This window comes from Notamacropus eugenii, chromosome 2 (genome assembly GCF_028372415.1).
Source record: "Notamacropus eugenii isolate mMacEug1 chromosome 2, mMacEug1.pri_v2, whole genome shotgun sequence".
Classification (NCBI taxonomy): domain Eukaryota; kingdom Metazoa; phylum Chordata; class Mammalia; order Diprotodontia; family Macropodidae; genus Notamacropus; species Notamacropus eugenii.
In genome coordinates, this window is record NC_092873.1 from 500,786,908 (window position 1) to 500,813,094 (window position 26,187).

At 41.7% G+C, this 26,187-nt stretch overlaps 1 protein-coding gene across 11 annotated transcripts in view; it reads left to right on the forward strand.

Annotated features, from left to right (window-relative positions):
- Window positions 1-26,187, forward strand: part of LRRC8B (leucine rich repeat containing 8 VRAC subunit B) — a 110,377-nt gene that overhangs the window by 56,617 nt on the left and 27,573 nt on the right. For all 11 annotated transcript variants that reach the window (XR_011975748.1, XR_011975749.1, XM_072649030.1 and 8 more), the window contains one exon: window positions 11,534-11,590. The gene's annotated coding sequence lies outside the window, so the exon portion shown is untranslated. The remainder of the gene's footprint in view (window positions 1-11,533; window positions 11,591-26,187) is intronic.

The window sequence follows — 26,187 nt, forward strand, 5'->3', positions numbered from 1 at the left end:
TTGAGAGAGGATCACAAGCAGCCAGGGGCTTCTAGAATGGCTTTATACAGAAGGTGATGCTTGAACTGAGTGTTGGAGGAAGTAAGGGATCTCTAAGAAATGTAGGGAGGAATGTAGGAGGAACTGGTGTTGTCCAGTAAGCAGTAGAAAAAAGGCTTATTTGGCTTAGTCAAGAGTGGAGGACTGCATGATGACGTTGGGAAGGTAGGAAGGGGCCAGGCCGGGTTAGGGAGGGCTTTAAAAACCAAACAGAATTTTGTATTTGGTCCTGGAAGTGACAGAAAGCTGCTGGACTTTTTTGAATGGGGGTGTAGGGTGACATGATCGGATCTTTCCCTTGGACAATCACTTTGGCAGCTGAGTAGTGGATGGATTGGCATGAGATAGACCAACTGGAAGGCCATTACAGTAGTCCAACTGAGACTCTAGTCTGCAACATATCCAGACCATAGAAAGTTGTTCTCCCAGAGTACTCTTCTGTGGTTCTACCACTTCTGGAGAGTTGTGTTCAACTCCACATACCGCATTGAAGGAAGGAAAATGACTAGGTGGACAATGTCCAGAGGAGAGTGACCAGGATGATGACTGGCATCTTCATCATGTGATGACTGAAGGAACTGGGGATAATTGATTGATCAGTACAGGCCAGTTTTCAGATGAGACATGTGGACTGTTTGAGATGTACAATTGGGAGAAAACTTGAATCAGTCTTTGGATCTAACTGTGTTTCTGGTCAGCATAACCTAGGTCTTTGGTTAAGGGTCTGTAAACAGTAGAGAGAGCTGTTCCAGTTTCCTAGCCACACAGGGCTAAGGTTCAAACGGTGCAGTAAGGTTTTCTCCCAATTTCCATAGCTGAATAAACTTTTTCACTGGACCAAAATTGGATTAGACCCATAAATAAATAGAGAACTGAGCTAGCTCCAGAACTGAATGAAGTCAGTGTGGTTCACTCAATTCCCACCACCACTTGCTGCTAATCTCCTCCATTCCCTCAAGATAGAATTTGCACTGAGTCTTAAAAGGACTTACAGATTTCAAGGCACCTAAGGATGGAGACCAGTCCAGGAATAAAAAGGCACAGCCAGGACAAAGGCATGGAGGTTAGAGGTGGAATGTCATATATGGAGAACAGCAGGTAGGCTAATCTGGCTGGAACATAGAGTTCATGAGGGAGGTGATATGTAATTATACTGGAAAAATAATTTGGAGTCAGATTGTAAAAAGCATTAAATGTTTGAGAAGTCTATTCTGGAGCCTAGAGGAAAGAGTGGAGCACTTAGTCTTTGTCAGCAGGAGAGTGACGTGATCACTTTAGGAATAAGAATTTGGCAGCTGTGTGGATGATATGTTAGTGAGAGGGAAATGCCCCCCAACATGGAGAGGCCATTTGCAGTAGTGCAGGGGGGGGGGGCGGTGAGACTGAACTAGGGTGATAGGGAGTAGAGAGAAACATACAAGAGATATTACGGATGCAGAATTGGCAAACTTGGCAGTCGATTGGATGTGGAGATGATTACAAGTGCCAAGTCAAGGATGACTCCAAGGTTGTGAACCTGAGTGATTGGAAGGGTAGTGGTGACCTGGGTAGTACCCTGGATAGAAATAAGGCAGTTAGGGGGCAGAGTGAGTTTTACAAGAAAGATGCTGGATTTTGTTTGGACCTATTGAATTTGAGATGCCAATGGGACATCCAGGTTGACATGTCATGCCAATGGCTGGAGATGTGGGACTAGAATTCAGGAGGCAAATATGGGTGAGATAGACAGATTTGGAAGTCATCTGCAGAGAGATCCAAGAATCTGTCCAAATACTTGATGTTCAATGCCAATGGGTTTGGTCCCTTGACTTCTGTTAATTATTTGTGTTTTCTTGGTATAAATTAAATATCATTCTGCCCATCTATCAGGTTGGGCCAGTTCTGTCCCAAACAATTCTGTAGAAGCAACTCTGGGTATTTCTAGTGTGTTCCTAGGTCTCTTTCCCTTTGTTATTCTTAGATGGACCTTGAGGAAAGCCAGCTTGTATGGAAGAGGGTTTTAGTGAACTTAAATGGTTGTGGTATTTGCCATCTGCCAGCCTCTCTGAGGGATCAGATTTTAGTTAACATAAATAAATAATTGAAGTTATTAAGCAGTGATTGGGGAGACCTGGATGTGGTCTTTAAAAGAGCAGTTTATAGACTAGGATTGATTAAAGAGTCATAGATTAAGAACTGGAAAAGACCATAGGGGACAATTAAGACAACCTTCTCATTTTACATTTGAGGAAACTGAAGTACAAAGAGGTTCTTGTCCAAGGGTACACAGGATTTGAACTCAGGCCTTTCTGGCTCCAAGTCCAGCACCCTAATTCACCCCCCCCCCCAATGAGTCAGCTCTTCTCAATTAAGAGAACTCTTAAATGACATCATTTTTATACCATTAATGCCATGTTAAATCAAAATATAAGAAAAGCCTAGACTCTCTGTTATAAGCCAGAAGTGTTCTTGATACAGCAGGAGCAGTAATGTGAGAAGCAGTGATTTTGACAAAATGAAGCAGTCCATTAGGCAGAGAGGAGATAGCTGCATAGCTTTGACTGATTGTTCAAGAAGAGGATAGATAAAAGCTTACCAGGCATAAGAGCCTACATTCCCCTCACTGACCCATTTCTAACCCAGTGCTTATATCCAGAACCTCTCCATCTTTCTCTTTGTGGGAGTGGTAAAGAAGTGGCACGACCTAATTCAGCTATACCTCGTGAACAATATCTCTGGATACGTTGATGGAGCAGGGAGCTCATTTCTGTGGGGGCTGCCCTCCCCCCCCCCCCAACATGCCCTCTTGACCTGTGCAATTCCTGCTGATGTCATCGAATCACCGATGTGAAGGTGGAAGGAACCTTCCAGGGCATCTCGTCCAGCCCTCTTATTTTGCCACCAGATGGATTTGAATGACATGCCCAAGCTCAGTCACATAGCTAGTAAGAGATAGGGAAAGAATTTGAACCCAGGTTTTGACTTCCAATCCAGTGCCCTTTGTGTTATACCATGCTGGCCCATGTATCTTCCCCATTTGGCCAAGTTAATGTGCAAGGATTGGTTTGAGCAGTTTTTTTTTTTTCAGGAAAATGCTTTTAAAGTCACTTTGATTTTTCTGGTGTAGTTATGAGCCATTGACCAATATTCATTTATGACAAGTGCATAAAACATTGATGATATGAGCCAGAAAAATTGGGGATTTAAAAACACCTGATTGAATGAAACATCATTTCAAGAAAAATAATGGCCTGTTGTGACTACCCTGCATAACTTGGCTGAGGAGCGGCAGAATGACCCAGAAATTGTTAGATTTCAACTGTGAAAGTAGGAGCTGCTTCTCTTTCTGGCTGAGCCCTGGGGAGCTTTCTTTTGACTCCAGTTAAGAGTTTAGATGCTAGAGAATGACATTGACCTTGGAACATTGGCTATTTTGTCTTCTTTGGAGACAAAGTTCAGAAAGTAAAGTTCGTTCTCTAGATGATTTTGTTTCCTTTCAAGATAAAGCTCCAAGGTCATAGACAGCCTCCTGTTCAAACCATTTTGCAAAGGGGGCCTTTTGCCAGACAAGAACCTATTAAAGTCCTCGCCTGGAGAATTAGCCTCTTCCACACCCACTTCCGTTGAGTGTGTAGGCACAAGAAGCCAAGCTTTTCAACAACATTAATTAGCCATTCACTGTTTTGCAGTTAGGTACTGGGTCTTTTGGAGGGACACCAAAGATATACAGTAAATAACAGTAAACATTTATTGTTCTGACTTCTGAGAGAGTGCAGTGCAAAGTGCAAGGGAGATACAAAATTGAGAGAAGACCCAGTCCTTGTTCTCATGGAGGGAATAATTACCTATTGGTGTCTTATAACTTGTTATTGTTGAGTTGTTTTAGTTATGTCCGACTCTTCATGACCCCATTTGGGGTTTTCTTAGCAAAAATATTGGAGGGTTTTCTTCTCCAGCTCATTTTACAGATGAGGAAATTAAGGCAAATAGGGTTAAGTGACTTGCCTAGAATCAAACAGCAAGTTAGTGTCTGAGACTAGATTTGAACTCAGGAAGATGAGTCTTCCTGATTCCAAGCCCAGTGCTGTGTCTACTGCCCCACACTGGAATAATAGGGAATATTTCTGTACCTTAAGGTTGGCAAAGCATTTTATCTCTATTTTGTCCTCACAACAGTGATAAGTAGATGCTATTATTAGCACCATTTAATGGAGGGAGAAATTGAGGCAGAAAGTAAGTGACTTGTCTGGAGTCACATAGCTAGTAACTAGACCTCACATGCAGTTGAATTTGAATTAAAGTCTATCTCCAAGTCCAGCGCTGTAGCTGCCCAGCCACCTAGAGGACTGCTTTCTTTAGTAGGTGTGAGAGAAGTGCAATATGAAGCCTGAAGTGAAAAGTTGTTACTGACCCTGGGAAGCAAGGAAGACTTTCTGAAAGAGATTGCATTTTAATTCAAGTTTAAAGGATGGGGGCGGGAGGCAGCTAACTGGATAAAGCACTGACCCTGGAGACAGGAGGACTCAAGTTCAAATCCCACCTCAGACACCTCTTAGCTGTGTGACCCTGGGCAAGTTACCCTCAGTTGCCTCCAAAAAAAGTGATAGAAATTCAACAAGTGAAGAAGGAAAAAGGAAGTCATTCTAGGAAAAAGAAACTGTAAATAAAGGCACAGGAATGTGAGATAGAGCAAAGTCATGTAGTTTGGCTGGATGTCAAGGGTTTGGGGAGGAGCTGTGGTAGAGTTGTGCCAGATTGTGAGGGGCCTTGAATGCTAGGTAAATAAAGTTGACCTTGACTTGATGATTAATAGGAAGTGACAAGATTTTTAAGCTCTAGACATCCCCTCCCCCCACCTGGAGCTCAGAGAAGTCAAGACTGATCAGGATTTGAGTGTCATTTGCAGTAGGGTGGTAGTTGGGACCATGGCAAGTGAAAGCTACTGCCATAACCAGTAATGATGGCCCACATCTGTGATCCCTGCTCCTGGGGAGGCTAAAGCTGGTGGATCTCTGGAATTCTAAGCTGTGGTAGGACCAAAGTCAATCAGGCATCTGTGCTCAGTCTGGCATGAATATGGTAAAAGTCTGGGAACAGGGAGGAGGCAAACAAGGGGGAACAAGACTGCCTAAGATGAAACAAATCAGGTCAGATTGGAGAGAGAGCAGGTCAAAGCTTTGAGCTAGTCAGTGGTGGGATTGGCCCATGAATGGCTGCTACATTTTAGCCTGGTTGAGATGGGGGACCCAGTCTCAGAAAAAAAGGAAGAGGAAGGGAAGGAAAAATAAAGAAAGGAAGGAAAGGTAGGAAGGAAGGAATTGCCATGAAAAACAGATGAAGAAAGGGTTAAGGACAGACCTTTGGGGAAACACCCACATTCAAGCATTGGCAGATAAGGATATAACCTTTGGAGCTGTCCAGAGTAGAACAGGCTAACTCTTGAGGTAGTAAGTTACTTCCCCATCTTTGGAATTTAGGGGACCTGAGGAGAATAAACATTTATATAATACCTATTATGTGCCAGGCACCGTGCTAAGTGCTTTCTCCCCCATCCTTGAAGAGTCAGGTGTTATTAGCATAAACGAATAAGATGTTAAGTAGTTGTAGGGAGGAATGATAGTGATAAGATGGCCATTTGTTATGAATGTTGTGGTTGGACTATATGACATCTGATGTCTCTTTTGATTCCCACTTTCTGATATGATCAGCCTTTGTCACTGCCTTAGAAAAGCCAGGGTAATCTCCTCCATGCATTGGTATAGGGCTCTAGTGGAACATGGGATGTGTGTGTGTCTGTGTGGGTAAAGATGTGAGGTTACATTCATGTATACCTATGAATTAAAGTTCTAACTAGCATCTTCTGAATATGGAGAAAGTGGCTGCTGGTGCAGGACTGTTAAGGAAAGAACTCCTTGGATGTGCCATTGGAGCCATCTAAACATTGCACCCTACCCTGTGGCAAAGCCCTGGTCACTTCACCTTCATTGCAACTTTGGGTATACTCTCCACTTAAAGTCCCTCCAAACCTTAGTAGGTGGTTTCTTGAGTTGCTGGAGCCAAACTTTTTATCACCTGATCACTAGCCTTTTGACAGTGAAGCCTCAATTTAGCTCGGATTGTTTTTTTATGACAGTGGATTATATTCCCAAACTCTTTGGAATTCATTCAGTTCAAACATGCATTGTGTAAGGTGATGGAAGGTCATTAGAAACACTAATAGTGCCAGAAACTCAGCATGGGAATGACTAGTTCAGGTAGAAAACCAAATCCTCTACTGTCTTCTACATTTCTACATGTTGTTCAGTCATTTCAGTTGTGTCTGACTGTTCATGACCCCATTTGATGTTTTCTTGGCAAAGACGCTGGAGTGTTTTGTGCCTTGCTCAGGATCAAACAGCTGGTAAGTGTCTGAAACTGGATTGGAACTCAGGTCTTCCTGACTCCAGGCTTGGCACCCTATCCACCGTACCACCTAGCTGCCCTATGTGCAGTCTTATTTTAAACTTAATGACTTCATTAAGGGATATTGGACACCTTACCAGTCAGTAAGCATCTATTAAACTTTATGCTAAGTGCTGAGAATACTCTCAGTGAGCTCATAGTCTAATGAGGTAGATAACATAAAAACAACAGCCATATGCAAGAGACAAGAAGAATCCGAGGTAATGCCATGGCATTAAGGGGGATCACGAAAGGCTTCTCTTAAAAGACGGGATTTTAGCTGGAACTTTTAGGAAGCCAGTTAGTCGAGACATGATTTGTTGGGATATGGGATCAATGCCGCCTCCATGTTTCTTCTGACAATTGTGGTTCAGTCATGTCTAACTCTTTGTGACCCCATTTGGAGTTTTCTTAGCAAAGAGCTAATTTGCCATTTCCTTCTCCAGCTCATTTTACACATGAGGAAACTGAGGCAAACAGGGTGAAGTGACTTGTCCAGGGTCACACAACTCGGAAGTGTCTAAGGCCAAATTTGAACTCAAGAAGAAGAGTTTTCTAGGCTCCTGGCCCAAGAGTGCCACTATCCACTGTGCCACTCTGACAGTGAATTTCCCTAACCTTAATTTTCATGCTAGGGTTATACTGGTTATCCACAAATGGTCCCTTACATATAGGTCACCCTACTGGCTTACCGGGACCACTGGTACTGAATTTGATAGGTAGTATCCTTTCAGATTTGTGGAAAACGATGCCATGGGAGGTAGGCTGGCAAGTCTTATATTTTCCCATCCTTTGTAAAAAGTTTATAGTGGCCTAGAATTTACTGGGCCTCTTGGCCCGTGGACCTACTGTGTACCAACAGAATTTAAATGAAACTCACTAATGTTAATTTGTAGAATCTCTTCTTTGCTCCACCCACATTCTTTTTGGGGGTTGGGAGTGGATATCAGTACAATTGCCCATCTGCAGTCCTTCAATCCCTCTCCTATTCTTGACAGCATTCCCAATATCCCCCGAGAATGGCTCAGCACTCATCTCTCTGCCAGTTCTTTTAATACCAAAGGATGTAATTTTATTTGCATCTGGAGACTTGAGAAGTCATGAAGGACAACTAAGTGCTTCCTTACTATGGCAACTGAGTGCTCTCTTGCCATCTTCCCACGTAGCTTGAGTTTCAGCTGCCTGTTAGTCATTTTTAACCTTCCAGTTCAAAGATCATTCTTCTTGACAGAAAACAAAGGCAAAAATAGACCATGACATGTTTTCAACATCATCTGTTACCTGTCCTTGCTTCCCTCTTCTGTGAATATCTTTTTAAAGCTCGGTTGCTTCATCGATTCCTTGTGTGTCTCCACTCCCGCTGTCCCTTATCCCCAGGATTCTCTCTCTCCTCATCTCTCCCTCCTGACTTTTCCTGGCTCCAACTGAAATCCCACCTTCTACAGCAGGCCTGACCCAGCACCCTTTCTCCTGTTGATTATGCTGGATTTTTCCTTTTGATAGCATGTCTGTGCATAGCTGTTTGCATGCTGTCTTCTTCATTGGACCAAGCTCCTAGGGAGGAAGGATTGGTTTGATTCTGTTTGGGGAGTTTTGCCCTTTTCTGTATCCGCAGTGCTTAGCACAGTGTCAGGCATATAGTAGGCACTTAACAAATGCTTACTGACTTGACTAGATATGATTATCCCTTAGCAGGAATCCTCCATCACCATTCAGCAGTCTCTTCTCCCCTTGACCCCACATGGCTAGTCTAGGACCCGTAGTTCCTTCACCATTCCAGGAAAGTTGACCGGCTTCTTCTTCATCAGAGGGCCCCATCCCCCTTCTTCAGGAAGAGCCTCAGTTGTTCTCTAGGTCCAAGTGTTTACTAGTTCTTCTTTTCCTCTTCTGGCGCATTCTTACCCACATGCCCAGTGTCACACAGGTCAGGATTTCCTTCTGTCTCTTCCTCATTTTCACATTGAAACCCTTCCTGCTTCCATTTTGTTTTGATTTAAGGAGATCTTCATTTTCCCTGACAGTCGTTGAATCGAGAGCCACTCCTTGAGCCCCATCACTATCTCTTAAGTGGAGAGGGTCATAGAGTATCACAGACTTAGAGCTGAAAAGGACATTAGAGGTCATCTAGTCCAAACCCCTCTTTTGTCAGATAAGGTAATGGGCTTCTCACAGAGATTATAACTTGAGAACTGAAGTGATTTGCCAAAGGTTGCACAAGTATTACATGGGAGATCTGGAGTACTCAGGTGCTCTGACTCTAAATCCTAGGTTATTCCCATTGGATCCCACTAACACACTAATAGCCATGAGTTACTTGACTATATCAGAAACACTAGCATCACACATAGTATGGGTGCCTACAGAATTCACCATACTTGCTGGAAATGAGGAAACTCCCCCCACCAGCCTTTTCTTGCTTTCACTAGTAATTCCCCTACAGACTGCTGTAGCAAACTGCTCTCTTGGGAGGTGGGAGGGAAGGGTGCATCATCAGCTATCATGTCTCTCTCAGCCCCCTAGCACCCTGCTAGCCACACCAAATTTCCTTTCGTTAACTACAACTTCCTCCCCCTCCTTTAGAGTTGTAGAAGAGAAAAAGAATAAATGTCTCTAAGCTGAGGGTTCTTAGCTTTTGTTTTTTCTGTTTCATGGACCCTTTTGGCAGTTCAGTGAAGCCTTTGCACCCCTTTTCAGAATAACATTTTCAATTACGTAAAATACATAAGATTACATAGGGAACCAAGTGTTGGAATATAATTATCAAAAAAAAATTTTTTTAAGTTCATGGTCCTCAGGTTAAAAACCCCTGCAATCTAAGCGAACAGCAAGACTTCCTTTAGTTGGTTATAAGTTCCTGGCAGGTAACTGGGGTGTACAAGGCCCAGGCCTAGGGCAAGTGATCTGCTTTCCCACTGATAATAGAAGTACTCATTTCTAGTGGACTTTTAACTTTTACAAATTAAAGACATCACCTTATTTCCTCATCACAACAATTCTGTGAGGCAATTACTTTCAGGTAGTTTAAAAAAAAAAAAACCAGACCTCTGATTTTATTGATAGAAGGAGCTTCCAGCAAAGAAAATTCTTCTACCAATGCAAATTGGCCCCTGCCTTGCAACTTAAAAATTTTGAGAGTTTCCTAGGACACTGAGAGATTGTGTGTGTCCAGCAAGATTTGAGCCTAGGTCTTTCTGACTGATGCCAACTCTATCCACTGAGCCATAGCTGCCTGTTGGTATGATTATTCCCATTTTATAGATGAAGAAAGTAAGAGAGATTCTTAGCAAGGTCATAGCTGCTAAGACTTAGCGGTAGAATTGGAAGCCAAGTTTTCCTTTACTCAGAGTTCAGCTCTCCTTTCTAACATCCCACCTCAACCTAATAAGCTCGTGTGAGAATTTTTGTTATTGTTCATGAAGTTTATTTCCTTAGAAAACACTGTGCAAACCTTTGAAGACCAGTCAATGGCACTGTAAATTGGTTAACTCCGAAGAGCTTGAGAACCCTAGGTGATTGTTCACTCTATACAGAACTAAAGAGATGAAGGGAGAGACCCATCCATTCACATGGCATTCAGACCTCTTGGGAGTCCTCATGGGCCTTCTGAAATGTTTAGCATTGGAGTACCTTCTCTAAGGTATGGAGCTTGGCTTTGCATTTCTCCCCCTCTGGCACTGCAGAAACATCAAGAGGTTTTATTAGTTCATAGCATCTCAGCCAGTGAGAAAGAGGCAGGTGCAACTATTGAAGGCAGATCCCTCAGCTCTCTCTATAAAGGTATCTGGGCCTTGTGTTCTACTCAAAAGCAGATTAGCCTCCTGTGGCCTTCTTATCCTTAGCTATTGCCAAGGGCGGCTAGGTTCTCCTTGGGGTGTCATTTGGCAGCTTATATGTTGAAAAGGGTAGCTTTTGGAACATCATTTACAGGTCCTCCAACATCCATATTAGTCATTTTGGAGATTGCCTCTTAGGCCTGGACAAAACAAGCACTCTCCCTCCCTCCCCTAATTCTTTGGTATTTTCTTATATAGATTGAGTAAAGTTGGTTTTCCAGCAGTCTTGACTCCAGTGTATTGCCTTCTGGCAACAAAAGAGCCATCTTGGCTGACTGTGTAGGCAGCTGGTTCTCTCAGAACCACTGTTTCCTTTTCTCATTTTTGTCTGACTGCAAATATTTACAGGCTTTTCACTTTTCCTTCCTTTTTACTTTGTGTGTCACTGGTGAGGGGAAGGAAAGAGGGGTGTTGATGAGCTGTAGCTTTTTGAAAGCAGGTTACGTACAGATGGTGTTCACATTCTTCATCAAAGCTAAAGCAAACAGACTAGTAACTGGAGTAGAATGTCAGACAAATGTGGTTACTCTATCAGATATTTCTCCTTAATTATTTTTATCCCATGGAGTAAGGGAGAAGTTTAGTCTCTGTGTTGAAGAGTGGGGTGGGGAGGAGATTTCTTCCTAATGACATACAGACAAAAGGTACCAACAAAACATTTTATAATCAGGTCACATGGTATGATATTAGCCTTAATTGGAAAATGGAGCCGTATTTCACTGTTTCTCCCAGTGGAGAGTAATATCCGGAACCTGGGATGATGGGTTATCATCACCATGAGAGAGCCTTCATTAAGCATATATTCCCAGCAAAATGTCCCTGTGGATGGGGTAAATGTTTGAGAGCACAGCAGCTGGACCCTGCAGTTTCAGAATGGATTGGGCCTCAGGAGTGTAATGCATACTGTATTAGCCACAGTGTTCTTACATGAGTAATGTTGTCTTACTTCAGTTTTTTTGATGATAAAACCTTCAAAATTCCTACGTAGTTAGATCAGCACAGTATGTTCAGTGTTTTCTTATTTGAAGAAGCACCCTTCATATCATTTCAAAAGCTTTTTTCAAAAAAAAAAATGAGGTAATAAGCTCTCTAAAAATAGTAGAAATTCAAAATCCAACACTTGTACATGTTTATAAATTTATCATAATTAAAACTGTTGTATAGCTGGGTGTTGAAAACTTTTTAAAAGCATTGGTACTGCATACCGAAAATATAACAACATGCTTCTGATTTCTCTTTAGGAATTCCTCCAGCAGAAACTCTAATTGCTGAGGTTCTACTTGACTGGCATTCAGAGGGTAAGTCCAGCAGTCTGAACTTGGACTCCAGTGAGGGAAAGGGAAATTGTGTTCCTTGTCCTTCAGCCCTAGACTTCTACCAGAACCCTGTCTCTCACAGATTCCTCCAGCGTTGCTATTGGAGTCATTCATTACTAGCCTCACCCCTGCTAGACTCTCTAGGGTTCCAGAGTTTTGGAATCACAGAAATCAACTGCTGATTTTTCCAAGTTTATCTTTTGTCTACTCACTGTCTACATGTCTCTGACCAATAACTGGACCCTACTAGGGTCAAGGAAATCATTTAATAGTAGAAAATTAGGTACTGGTAAATAAGGATATGCAAACTAAAAAGCCTTTCAGATGAGAATCTAGTCTTGCCCCATAGACCTTACAAATCTCAGGCAACTTTCTGGGTATTGAATTTCTTTAAATTCAACAAGTACTTTTAATAAGGGTCTTTTGTATAGAAGGCAGCATATTATGTTAGAAGCTACAAAGATAAAACATTCCCATTTGCTCTAAGAATCTACCACTTATCAGTTGAAGGGGACATTTGACTTGGACTCTCCCTTTCACTTTTTTCTAAATTTGCCATTACCACCAAACCCCAGTTTGAGGAGTCTGGGCTCCTGAAACTTTTGGTCCCTGAGTCTGCTTAGCTTCTTGAGTTCAGAGAGCTGACATTACAATACCTCCTCCCTTCTGCCACTGTCCCTGTAAGTATATTCTCAGTCTGAGCATCCACACTCCCCTTCCCCTCCTATCTCCTGAGACCACACACTCTAAATGATAAAAAAATGTGTGGCTATATTTTATTGGCAAGGACAAGGTGATTACACAAATTAGAAATGAATTAGCATAGTAAGGTAATTAGACAAGCATACACAGGAAAACTGCCTAGGGGTAGGGAAGCTTTCTGAGTCTGTCTAGCCTGAGTGCTCCAGATCTAGCTTCACTTACGATCTTCTTTAGATCAGAAATCCCACATCACATTGTCAGGATCTCTCGTGAAGCAGAAGAGAAATTATGTTTTCCATTCCAGAATACTCCTTCCCTCATTTTGACATGGATAAAATCACCCTTTTTTGTTTTAGATCAAACTCATTGGTCCATTCTGTAATGTCAGGTTCATCGTCTGCCTAGGAGGAAGCCTTCAGAATATATGGCAGGTTTGGGAATGTTCTGTTAACATTTCTACCTAGTTACTTGCTGTCTAACTTCCCTGTACTCACTGAACATGAAAAAGACAAGGAAATACAAATATACCATTCGTGCCCACTCAGTACGAGCATACAGATACAGCAAAAAGCAGGTGTTAATTTAGCTGGGAGGTTGGCAGATATTTGGAGAGAGATGGAAAGATCAGTATGTCCTTGGCCTCCTTGACTTTATAATCTGACAGGGGAGACAAGACCTGATTTTTCCCTATCTGTTGACTCCTCTGCTGCCTACAAGCACAACCAGGTCTCTCCATCATTAAAAAAGAAACAAAGCAATTGTTCCTACCTACCAGCCTCTCCAGATGTCTTCATATCTTTATTCCCTCTTCACTATAAAACTAGGGAAAAAGTCATCTACACTAATTGTTTCCATTTCCTCTCCTCAGCCCTTTGATTACCTAAGCTCATCAATCAACTGAAACATCTCTCTCCAAAGTTACCAGTAAAGTAGTTCTCAAATCAAATGACCTGTTTTCAGTCCTCATCCTTTTTTTTTTTTTACCTATCATCCGACACTGTTGGCCACTAGCCCTCCTGCGTTTTCTCTTTTCTCTGAGTTTTGACAGCCCTGTTTTCTTGATTCTCCTCCTACCTTTCTGACCAATCCTTTCCAGTTTCCTTTGCTTTATCAATATCCCATCTGAGGCCTACTGACTGGGGGTATACCCCATAGCTATGTCCTGGGACCTCTTCTCTGTCTACACTCTCTTAGTTGAAGGCAATCTCATCAATTCCCATTGATTCAACTACCATTTCAGTGCAGATGTCTCCCAAAGAGCTGTGTATCCAGGCCAATTTCTTCTGAGCTCCAGTGCCACATCATAAACTGCCTATTGGACTTTGCCAACTGGATGTCATCCAGGCATCTCAAACTCACTGTGTCCAAAATATCTCCACATATTTCTCTCCCAAACCCATTCCTCTTTCCTGCTTTCCTGTTTCTGTTAAAAGCAGCACCATCCTTCTGATCTTCTAGATTTGTAACCTTTGAATTATTCTCAACTCACACTTCCTCAACCCTCTCCTCTAATCAATTGTCAAGTCATCTCATTTCTTCCTTCGCAACATCTCTCACATCTTTCTCCTTTTTTTATGCTCACACAACCACCACCGTACTTCAGGCCCTCAACGTGTCTCACTTATTAGACTATCATAATGGCTTCCTGATAGGTCTCCTTTCCTCCATCCTCTCTCCTCTCCAATCCATTTTTCACATGGTTGCTAACATAATATTCTTAAAGCACAGGTCAGATCATGTTCTTCTCTTGCTTGAGAAGATCCAGTGGCTCCCATTGGCTCTTCAGATCAAATAAATGTGTTTTCTTGACATTTGAAGGCCTCTCTCAACTGGCTTTTTCTTGCCTTTCCAAATTGATGTTATACTTCATAGCCTTCATACCTTCCACAGTGTAGGCACAATGACCTACTTGCTGTCACGAGTGTATGATATTTTATCTTCTTTCTCCATGTCCTTTCACAGGTTGTCCTTCATGTCTAGAACACACTTCCTCCTCATCTCCAGATCTTAGAATCCCTGGCCTCCTTCAAAGGTCAGCTGAAACACCATCATCTATATGAATGGAAAAAAAAAATCTGACATTTACTTTGTATATTTTTAACATCAACTAAAAAGTGTATTCTTTTCCCAGACTGAATATAAGCTCTTTTAGATCAGGAACTATTCCTTTTTTGTTTGGCCTAGAAAATAAAGTTCTTTAGGGGAATCTGGTAATTATTTTCAAGTATTCAAAGGACTGTCATGTGGGAGGATTATATTCTAATTCGCTGCAGAGGGAAGACCTAGGAGCCAGAGGGTAGAGGTTTCACAGAGTGACAGATAAAGATTCAATGTAAGGATTTTTGAGCTATCCAGAATTGGAATAGTATTTTTCAGATGATGATGGGTATCCCCTCCATGGAGATCTGGATGACTAGTAATTGAATATCATAGGGGTAATTCACAGATACTCTAAATGACTGTGCCTTTCAACTCTGTAACTCTGTCATGAAACTATTGATTGGTACTACTTAAAATTTGTCTTAGTTATTCTCCCCTGGGCCCTCACTGCTGTTCAGTCAAGCTTTTCTTCTTAAAGACTCTGTAATGTGTTCTTCACAGTGACTGTTCCAGATCTTTTCCATTCTTGTTGAAACTTCAAATTTGCTTTCCAAGTAGATAATCTTACGTCTTAATTCTCACCAAATAAGGTAAAAATTCTTTAGCCTGGCATTCAAGAGTATCTTTAGCCTGGCTACAACCATATTGCTTATATTTATGTAAATTACTCTATATAAGTCAGTTATGATGATGGTTATTACCTGAAATAGTATGTCCTATGGCACGCAGTTGCCAGACTAGATTACTTAAAATTCCATGATCAGATTTTGTTTTCCTATGTCATTGCCCTGTTCTAGCTGTCCCTTCACTTATAATAATCTCTCCATCATCCCTGCCTGTTGAAATCATCCTTGAGAACACAGCTGAAATGCTGCCTCTTTCCTGAAAACTTCCTTGATATCGACTTCCCAGATCCTCTCCAACACACACACACACACACACGCACGCACACACACGTGATCTTTTTCTCACCTCACCTTCTGTACTGCTTTGTTACCTCTCAACATGCTTCTTTGTGTTATGTGTATATCTACCTTATTATTCATAATCTCTTAGAGGGCAGGGACCTGCATTAATGATTCTTTTATTTTTTCCAGTCTTTGTGTAAGGACTGGCTTATGATAGTTAAAAGAATTCATGGCATACAAAGTCACTGATTACTTATTTTTGTTTTTTATCATTCAGTTATTACTATTAATTAATAGTAATTATTACTGTTCTTAAAAGATTTTGAATAAACCTCTTGGAATTAAAAAAATCATCTACTTAAGTTACAGTAAAGAAGTCAGCAACATAATCTTACTTTTCAAAAAGTCATCCCATTTGAAAACTTGCTCTAGAAGATTTTAAAATGCTGGGAAATTTAAAATGTCAGAAGCCCCTCAACTAACTCTCCTGTCATCATGACTTGTGATTTAGGGGCATTGTTCTTTGCCTGAGAACTACTGGTTTGCTTTCTCCTAGCTGTAGAGGCCAGTATGGAGAATGTACAAATCCTGGGTCATTTAGGTTTACTTCTTTAAAGCATTACTTCGCTTTTAGAGTTTTGAAAGATTAATCTTTCCTTTAATTCTCTGACAAAAGTTTATAGTTTCTTATGATGAATGATTTATACATTGGCTTTCAACATTTTGGAAAATTGTGTTCGCGTGCCAGCAGCTTATGAAAAATATTGGGCATCAAAAGTCTGATTTCACCCTAAGCTCTGGAAGTGCCTTGTTTCATATATACAGCTCCTAAGAAGGCTTGCAAATACCCCACAGACCTTGGAAGGCCTCTAGGGTTTTCTCTATAACTGTGCACAGCTTGATTATTGTAATTTTTTGGAAATCATGACCATACTTCTAATAGGAAAATTCAAATATGACTCAGATTTGTGCATATCTTAGGAAATGTAACTTAGGGCAGACTTTGTTTCCAGAAGGTTGGGATGATTACTAATTCCTAACACTAAATTTTATAGGCAATACTTTGGCAGGTTATTGGTTAATTCACACATAGAGCTGATGTACTGTCTCTGGGCACATTTCTTATCTAGAACAATATACACCTGTATTCGCAAATTAATTAGTATATTAATTCTGATATCCCTACATAAGAAAATAATTCCATTTTTAAAAAACTATAATTTTGCAGGTGTGTGTACTCTCTCCATGATTGCAAATCACACTTCTATATCTTAGTAGATGGTTTTCATAAATTGTGATTTTAAAAAATTTATAGGACCATAAATTTAAAGCTTGAAGGGGTTGCGTTGCTCATCTAGTCCAAACCCTTTATTTTAGAAATGAAGAAAGGGAGGCCCAGATAAATGAAGTGAATTGGTCACTTCTTTATGTGATGACCACCTTTATCCTGATGTCCCTATCTGGACTGGGCCTTGGGTGACAGATATGTGTTGTCACTCTCTTTCTAGTCTGACTTAATCTGACCTGAAAACTTTTGTATTTTGCTTTTGTACGCCTTTGAAAAACTAGAGTCCCCTCCATACCATAAGTAGGGTCTTTAGCAGAGATGAGAAGTAAGTTCCTCAAGGGTAATTGAGTAATTGCATTTAAGAAAATGAAAGTCTATTGAGACAGTCCTTGCGCTTGTCCTCTCTCTCCACAAAACACTGAACAGGAAGGATTGTGATTCATTGTCTTTAGGAGAGAATCTGAATAAGATGTAAGGAAAGTTGCAAACTGTCGGGCTTCTCACCTAAGGCAAAAGATTAGGGAACTTTTTAGCTCTAAAAGATAGCCAGAGACACTTAGGTAATCTCTATTAATCATTGAAAGCTCTTTGATGAATGTGCCTTTCCTGGAGCATTGAAATTTAAGTTCCTGTTGGAACAAGGTCTTGACATTTCCCAGCTATTTGCTGAGTACATGATGTATGCATGGTAGCACTGAGCTAGGTGGCAGAGTGAGGTACAGATGATGTGTACCCTAACAGTTTAGAAGAAGGGCAACTTTGATGGGAGCAAAGCTGCTTTAAGAAGGTTTCATGAAGGATTGGAACTTGTCCTAGAAAGGATAGGAGTCTGTAGGCAGAAAGAAGACAGAAAACCCATGAGCCTGGACCTGGAAGTGAACAAGACAGATAGTAAAATGGGCCAAATGGTACTGAGACTGGAGCTCACAAAATGGTGAGTTTCTTTTTGAGTTCCATTTGCAAAGTAGTAATAAATAATGATTGCGGGAAAGAGCTCAATCCAGCTGCCGCCTCCCCTGGGAAACCTTCCCTTGTCCCTGCTTTCTTGCTCTGAAAGTAAAAGCTGTCTCATTATTCATCTTCCATGTCTTATACTTCAGTTTGTCAGTTCAATAGACATCAATTAAGTATTTACTAAGGATCAGGTACTGGAGATACAAAATAAAAACAGCCTCTGTCCTCAGGAAGCTTGGGCTCTATCCATGGACACAGAGCACTATATATTAACTATGCAAATTATATTTTTACATTATATTATTTATATATAATTTTATACATTTTATTATATTTAATATTAAATTAACTATATAAAGTTAATTTCAATATAAGGAGAAGACTTACAACTGTGGTTCCTAATTTGTACATGGGAACTTGAACTGTCTTCTTGTGTGTCATGGCCTCCTTCAGCAATCTGGTGAAGCCTATGGATTCCTTCTCAGCATAGTGTTTTTTAAATTCATATAATACATAGGATTACAAAGGAGATCAATTATGAAAATTCAGTTATCAAAACATTTTTAATAACAAGTTCATAGATCCCAAGTTAAGAACCCTTGGAGTAAACCAGCATCTCCAAATTCTCACTATCATCTAGCAGCTTCCCAGTCAATCTCTCATTTTTCTCTGTGAATTTGGCACTTACCTTTGTCACTCCTGTTCTTTCTGTCATTGTCAAGGACTTCAATATTCTTCTGAACAAATAACCTATTCTCACAGTTTTTCGAGCCTCCTGTGATATCACCATTACCCAAAACTGCTGTGCTTCTACAATTCCCATCTCTCCATAATCTCCTGTCCCTTCATCCCTATCCCTGATTAAAGTATTTGCCCTTCCTAAATTTCACCGTCCCCCCAATCTATCAACCACATTTGTTTGTTAGCCACTCTTGCCCTCTCTTCTGTGTTCCCTTGAACTTCCGCCATATCCGTTGCTAACTCTCAGTCCAGAGGAGCTCCTCTCATTTGCCTCCTGTGCTGCTGGAGGCTGTTGTTCTCCTTGTTCACTCATATCATCCCAGATTTTCTCTCCTCAGGCACCCATCTCTGCTCCCTCCCTTCCCTTCCACTCTGACTTGGAGGCTCTTCAACAAGAACTGGCACCTTTATTGCTCAGGTCCTCTCAATATCATCATCCTTTCTCTACCTTTTTTTTCCTAGTCTTAGAGAAGAAATCATTTTCTTCTTTACAAAAACTAACCCTGTCCCCTATTCCCTTCATCTCTTTCATTCTGTCCCATCTCATCTCATGTCCAGCTACTCGGTGATGCAGTGGATTAAGTGCTGTTCAGATTTAACCTCAGACACTCATTTTGCTGTAAGACCCTTAACCTCTGTCTGCCTCAGTTTCCCCAATTGTGAAATGAGGATTAGAGTTATTGAGAGAACCAAATGAGATCATGTTTTTAAAGTTCCTAGCACACTCCCTGGCACATGACCAGCTCTCTATTAATACTTATTCTCCGCCTCTCTCCATGATCTTGTTCCATTAATCTGGTTTTTTGTTCCTAAGATCTCTCCATCTCTGCTTCTCACTTGCTCTTTTACCTTAGCTTGCAAATATTCTCCCATTTCCACTTGTTTTAAAGACAAACAAACAACAAACCCTTCCCTTGGCTGTGCCCATTCCTTCAAGCTACAGTCCCCGCTCTTCCCATTCTCCGTCAATCTTCTAAAAAAGATGGCTCTGCACCAGTCATGGGAATCCTACCCCCATCTCTGTGACTACTGAAACAGCCCTCTCTGAGGGGAATGAGGCCCTGCATATCAGCTTTGTTTGCCCATCTTCGTTCTCATGATGAGCCCCTCTGCAACACTGGACGTTGTAGATTGCGCCCTTGTTCTTGATGTGACTTTTCCCTTTGGCTTCTCTGTCATGGCTCTCTCTGCACTCTGAGTGTTCTCCTCCTACCTCTCTGACTATTTTCCCTTTCTTTTACTTTGTTTTTCATTCTTTCCCCGTCTCTTTAGCCATGACTTTTCTAAGATACTGTCATTAATGTTCTCTTGCTGTTCTCTTTCCTTTAATGATCTTAAACATTCCCATTGCTCTAGTCAGTACCTCTAGATTTCCGTCCCGCCTCTCTTCCCAGAGATCCTATCCTGAACCTTCCAATTGCCTGTTAAGTAGCCCCATTTTAGTGCTATCAGCATCTCAAATTAAAGATGTCCAAAATTCTTCACCCTCAAAAACCTCTCCTCCTAACTTCCCTGATTCTGTCAATAGTGCCGCCATCCTCTTAAGTCATTCAGGTTCAAAACCTCAGAGGTATATTTGGTTTTTCCTTCTCCTCGCACTATATATTCAAACCACTCCTAGATCTTGTCAATTCTACCTTAACCAAGTCTCTTATATCTTTTCAAAGTTCATGGGTTGAAGAGATGATCATACTTTCCTGCCCTTTTCCCAGCATCTAGCAGCTAAGGTCCCCCATAAGTTAATCAGGTAGTAAACATGACCCTAAAAGGTGAAAGCAAAACCCAGTACACAGCTCACATGTATTCCAGTAGGGTATGTATTATTACAGAAATGACTGGGGCCCAGACAGGCCTTGGATGAATGGCGAGTACAAGAAATGTGAAAGCTACTTATCGTTCCCTCAGCTCCTTCCAAATGATGAGTGCATTCTTCCAGGCTTAGGAAGTTTCTTCTGGTCTTGTGCCAGCCTTCTTCATGCCAGCATAAATACCAGTCTCCATGTGAAGGTCACAGGATGAGTCTTCAGCAACAAAACAACTTAAGGCTCTCTTGTTCTTACTGATAGATGTAGGAACCTAGTTGGATCTCACAATTGTCCTAAAAATAATGTACAGTTAGTGACATTGGGAGGTGGTGGTGAGATCCATTTGAACAGTATGCTCACACTAAATGCCAACAAACGGACTTAGAATGACCTTGATAGAAGCTACTGCTTTTATTTAGCATTGGGGGCATCAGTTGTATGTATGTAGGGGAGGGTTCAAAATTAGGACAAAAGGAAAAAACTCATTGCACTTTCAACATTCTAATTTATGAGACTATAGGCAGCCATACTGCAAGGAAAAAGCATTGCAATAATGTGATAGAAATTGGACTGGTGATTTCATTGGTATAAGGAATTTGAAGATGAAGAAATTTCTTCCACCGTTGCAGATCAGCATCTTCTCTGTGACTTGGAGTCTTAGAGAGTTGCCTAGGATCACACTGCTAGTCACCAAAGTAGGACTTGGAGAGATGCAGCTCTTCCTGGCTTCAAACCAGTCATCCCTTCCCTTTGAGGCCCAGCAGCCTTTGTGTGATTTGTTGTAATAAGTTTGTAAGAAGTTTCTCCTGCTTGTGCAAGAAGTTTCCCAAAATGTGGGTTGCATTTTCAGTTTTGGTGTACAATAAGTATTAATAACATCCGTGACCACAAAAACAACAGTGCTAGGGTTGATCCATGACTTAGTTTTACTTTTACAAGTAGAACGTCATATATCATAGGACCTCAAACTGAGCTGGGGTAGGGAGCACCCCGGTTAAGGCACTGGCCAGTGCTAAAAGACCAGCATTCTTCTCTTTAACACCTACCGGGAACCACCTAAATTCTTTGCTGTTCTATTATTGGCCTTTTGTTTGATTCTCTTGCCATCAGTCTGTTCCCATTCCAATTCATTGAATGTATTATTTCAGTCTTTCCGTCCTTCTGCCCAACATGTCATAAATTCGGTAGATACTTTCATCTCAGTAGAAGTAGCTTTTGGACTTTATAGAGTGGCTAGTTGGCATGTGTCTTGAGCTTTGAAGAATGGGTAGTAATTTAGGGGGAAAGGGAGAACTGAAGGCAGAGAACAATATGCAGAAATGCATAGAGCTGGGGAAGTCCTCAATGTATTCAGAGGTCAAAAGGGAAGCCAGTTGGGATCGAGACTGGAGTATGAGATTAAACTGAAAAGGGTGAAGATTGAGCAAGTTTAAGGCTCAGAAGGTTGCAGTTGAAGAGTGGCATCTCAGCATTCTGGGTCTTGGAGGTAAGAGGGTGAACTATCTTAGATAGGATCATGTCTGAATTGCCAAAGAAAGGTGGGAAAAGGAGGTCATTGGATTTGACCTGTATGGTCAGGATATGAGTAGGGTTATTGATGTGAAAATTTTAGGTCCATCAAGGATAATACTAGGGAATGGATGAGGTGGTGAGGAAAACTCATCCGACTCTAGAAGTCATTGAGAAAGATAAGAGAATAACCTAGAGATGATAGCAAGAATGAGGGGAAGAGGATTGTATGGATTTCCAAATACTTGTTGTTTTATAGAAAAGAGGAAAGATTATTGAGGGATGGGAATAAAGGAATGTATTAGGGTGATACAACAAGAGCTCTTCACCAGAAACTTCTTACTTTTAAATCTTTTAACAACCTTAGACAAGAACAGATTAAGCAACTCTTGATGGTTCATCGATTTAGAGTTGGATGGGACTTAGAAGCCATCAAGCCCAACTCCCTCATTTTACAGATGAGGAAGCTGATGTACAGAGTGGTCGAGTGACTTGCCTAGTGAGTGTGTGAGGGAGGAGTCACACTCGGACCTTCCTGACTTCCAAGTTCAGCACCGTAACCATTGAATTGTTTTACTGAAGTCTTGACTAGAGACCAGGGGCCGAGGCTTACATGGTCTTTGAAGTTGTTGCTCTAAGTGCTTGGAATCTTATGAATATAAATATTTGTAGTTCATATTTGTGTGTTTTTTCTTTGATTATTTTAGAGAGTTTTAACTGTAAAGTACAGATTACTGGGACATAAATATGCCTTGCTTTATTGTTGTTATTCCAGTTTGAAAGACTGGGGGTAAGACTGCCAAAGGAATTCATGCACTTTGAAAAGCTTTTATGGCTTTGTAATAAAGGCAAAAAGTAAAGGGAATGGGATTAAGACCATAAAACTCCTTTCACTTCACATTGTTTCTTTGATCTGATTTAGTACATACATATATTCAAAATGAGGATCTGATTTGGACTGAAGCCTGGTGGCTTGCTAAGATACTGTTGGGATCTGGGAAGTTGGAGGGAGTGCCTTAAAAATGTAGAACCAAATAGCACTGCGGCAAGACCAGAAAAGGTTATTTTCAGAATATTCTCCAACTAGCACTGGAATGAGAAACAAGCATCACATAGACTACAAGGGTCTTTAAGACTTGTTGTCCATTATGAGATCCAGGTGGGGTATACTTTAAAATATTAATATCTTGGCGACTCCACAAAAGATCCAGGCTGATGCCTGATCATGGCTTAGAGGAAAACCTTGGCACCTCAAAGTCTATATCAGAAGAGGAACACAAGCTGTGGCAGGCTGTGCCAAATTCAAAAAGCCTTGAGTAAGGGCCTGGCAAGAGAGTATATCTCTGTGGTCCAAGGACCTAGCAAAAGTCAGAGGAGCTCGTTGCCAGGTCATCTTTAGGAATAGGAAACTTTCAGCCAAACTGACTCTTGAAGACCTTTTACCAAGCCCCTAGCAAGAGATGATTGGTGAAAGGAAATGCCCAAAGCAACAAAATCCCTGCTCCTCCCAGGCTGAAGTCTAAGGAAAATCTTAGGGGGCGGAGCCAAGATGGCGGAGTAGAAAGACGCACATACACATAGCTCTGAACCCACAACCCATAGAATGGCTACAGGGAAGTAACTCACGGCGAATTCCGCACCCAGAGGCCACGGAACATTGGAGCGAGGGAGATTTCTGTTCCAGAGAGACCTGCAAACCTCTCGCGGGGGGGGCCTTCGCGCTGCGGACTGGGCGCCGGGACTGGGAGCTGAGTGCAGCCCTGCCGCGGCCGCGGCACCGAGAGGAAAAGATCCGAGCAGGCTTCACAGACAGGATCTCCAGCGGCCACGCGGGTCCCTCCACCCACAGAGGGATCTGCAAACCTCTCGCAAAAGGTCCGTCGCGCTGCAGACACAAAGCCCAGCCCAGACCCGCTGCGGCCACGGCTGCGGCACCGAGAGAAACAGATCCGAGCAGGCTTCAGGGACGGGATCTCCAGCGGCTGCACAAGTCCCTCCACCCACAGGTGACAGGGGTGGGTGAGAGAGTCTCTTTGGCGGGTCGAGAGGGGAGTGGGGTGCCCCCATAATTCAGGCCCCCCCCCGGGAGGTAGAAGCTGAGAGGCGGCTGCAGACAGGGGCTCCCCAAGCGGGCGGGAGCCTGAATCCATTGCGGAAGGTCTGTGCATAAACCCCCTGAGGGAACTGAGCCTGAGAGGTGGCCCTGCCCCAACCTCAGCACCAGAACATAATCTTATACTGAATAGCAGCCCTGCCCCCGCCAAAAGCCCTGAGGCTGGAAGCAGCATTTGAATCTCAGACCACAAACACGGGCTGGGAGGATCAGGAGGTGAGGTGGGTGTGAGGAAAATATTCAGAGGTCAAGTCACTGGCTGGGAAAATGCCCAGAAAAGGGAAAAGAAATAAGACTATAGAAGGTTACTTTCTTGGCGAACAGGCATTTCCTCCCTTCCTTTCTGATGAGGAAGAACAATGCTTACCATCAGGCAAAGACACAGAAATCAAGGCTTCTGTGTCCCAGCCCACCCAATGGGCTCAGGCCATGGAAGAGCTCAAAAAGAATTTTGAAAATCAAGTTAGAGAGGTGGAGGAAAAGCTGGGAAGAGAAATGAGAGACATGAAGTCAAAGCATGAACAGCAGATCAGCTCCCTGCTAAGGGAGACCCAAAAAAAATGTTGAAGAAATTAACACCTTGAAAACTAGCTTAACTCAATTGGCAAAAGAGGTTCAAAAAGCCAATGAGGAGAAGAATGCTTTCAAAAGCAGAATTAGCCAAATGGAAAAGGAGGTTCAAAAGCTCACTGAAGAAAATAGTTCTTTCAAAATTAGAATGGCACAGATGGAGGCTAATGACTTTATGCAAAACCAAGAAATCACAGAACAAAGAGAGAAGAATGGAAAAATGGAAGATAATGTGAAATATCTCATTGGAAAAACAACAGACCTGGAAAATAGATCCAGGAGAGACAATTTAAAAATTATGGGACTACCTGAAAGCCATGATCAAAAGAAGAGCCTAGACATCATCTTTCATGAAATTATCAAGGAAAACTGCCCTGAGATTCTAGAACCAGAGGGCAAAATAAATATTCAAGGAATCCACAGAACACCGCCTGAAAGAGATCCAAAAAGAGAAACTCCTAGGAACATTGTGGCCAAATTCCAGAGTTCCCAGGTCAAGGAGAAAATACTGCAGGCAGCTAGAAAGAAACAATTCAAGTATTGTGGAAATACAATCAGGATAACACAAGATCTAGCAGCCTCTACATTAAGGGATCGAAGGGCATGGAACAGTATATTCCAGAAGTCAAAGGAACTAGGACTAAAACCAAGAATCACCTACCCAGCAAAACTGACTATAATACTTCAGGGGAAAAAATGGTCTTTCAATGAAATAGAGGATTTTCAAGTATTCTTGATGAAAAGACCAGAGCTGAAAAGAAAATTTGACTTTCAAACACAAGAATGAAGAGAACCATGAATAAAGTGAACAGCAAAGTGAAGTCATAAGGGACTTACCAAAGCTGAACTGTTTACATTCCTACATGGAAAGACAATATTTGTAACTCTTGAAACATTTCAGTATCTGGGCACTGGGTGGGATTACACATGCACACACGCTCACATACATAGAGACAGAGTGCACAGAGTGAATTGAATAGGATGGGATCATATCTTTAAAACAAAATGAAATCAAGCAGTGAGAGAGAAATATATTGAGAAGAGAAAGGGAGTAATTGAAGGGGGCAAATTATCTCTCATAAAAGAGGCAATCAAAAGACTCATTAGTGGAGGGATAAAGAGGGGAGGTGAGAGAAAAACATGAAGTCTACTCTCATCACATTCCACTAAAGAAAAGAATAAAGTGCACACTCATTTTGGTAGGAAAACTTATCTCACAATACAGGAAAGTGGGGGATAAGGGGACAAGCAGGGTGGGGGGGATGATAGAAGGGAGGGCATGAGGAGGAGAGTGCAATTCGAGGTCGACACTCATGGGGAGGGATAGGATCAAAAGAGAATAGAAGTAATGGGGGACAGGATAGGATGGAGGGAAATATAGTTAGTCCTATACAACACAACTATTATGGAAGTCATTTGCAAAACTACACAGATATGGCCTATATTGAATTGCTTGCCTTCCAAAGGGAAGGGGTGGGGAGGGAGGGAGGAAGAGAAGTTGGAACTCAAAGTGTTAGGATCAACTGTCGAGTAATGTTCTTGCCACTAGGAAATAAGAAAAACAGGTAAAGGGGTATAGAAAGTTATTTGGCCCTACAGGACAAAAGAGAAGATGGAGACAAGGGCAGAGAGGGATGATAGAAGAGAGAGCAGATTGGTCATAGGGGCAATTAGAATGCTTGGTGTTTGGGGGGGGAGGGGATAAAAGGGGAGAAAATTTGTAACCCAAAATTTTGTGAAAATGAATGTTAAAAGTTAAATAAATAAAATTAATAATAAAAAAAAAAAGGAAAATCTTAATTCTGCAGAATTGTGGGATTCCATAGTAGAACAATGGTTCTGTGCTGAGAAAGAGAGTGTGTTGTATAGTGTAATCATAATAGTATTTA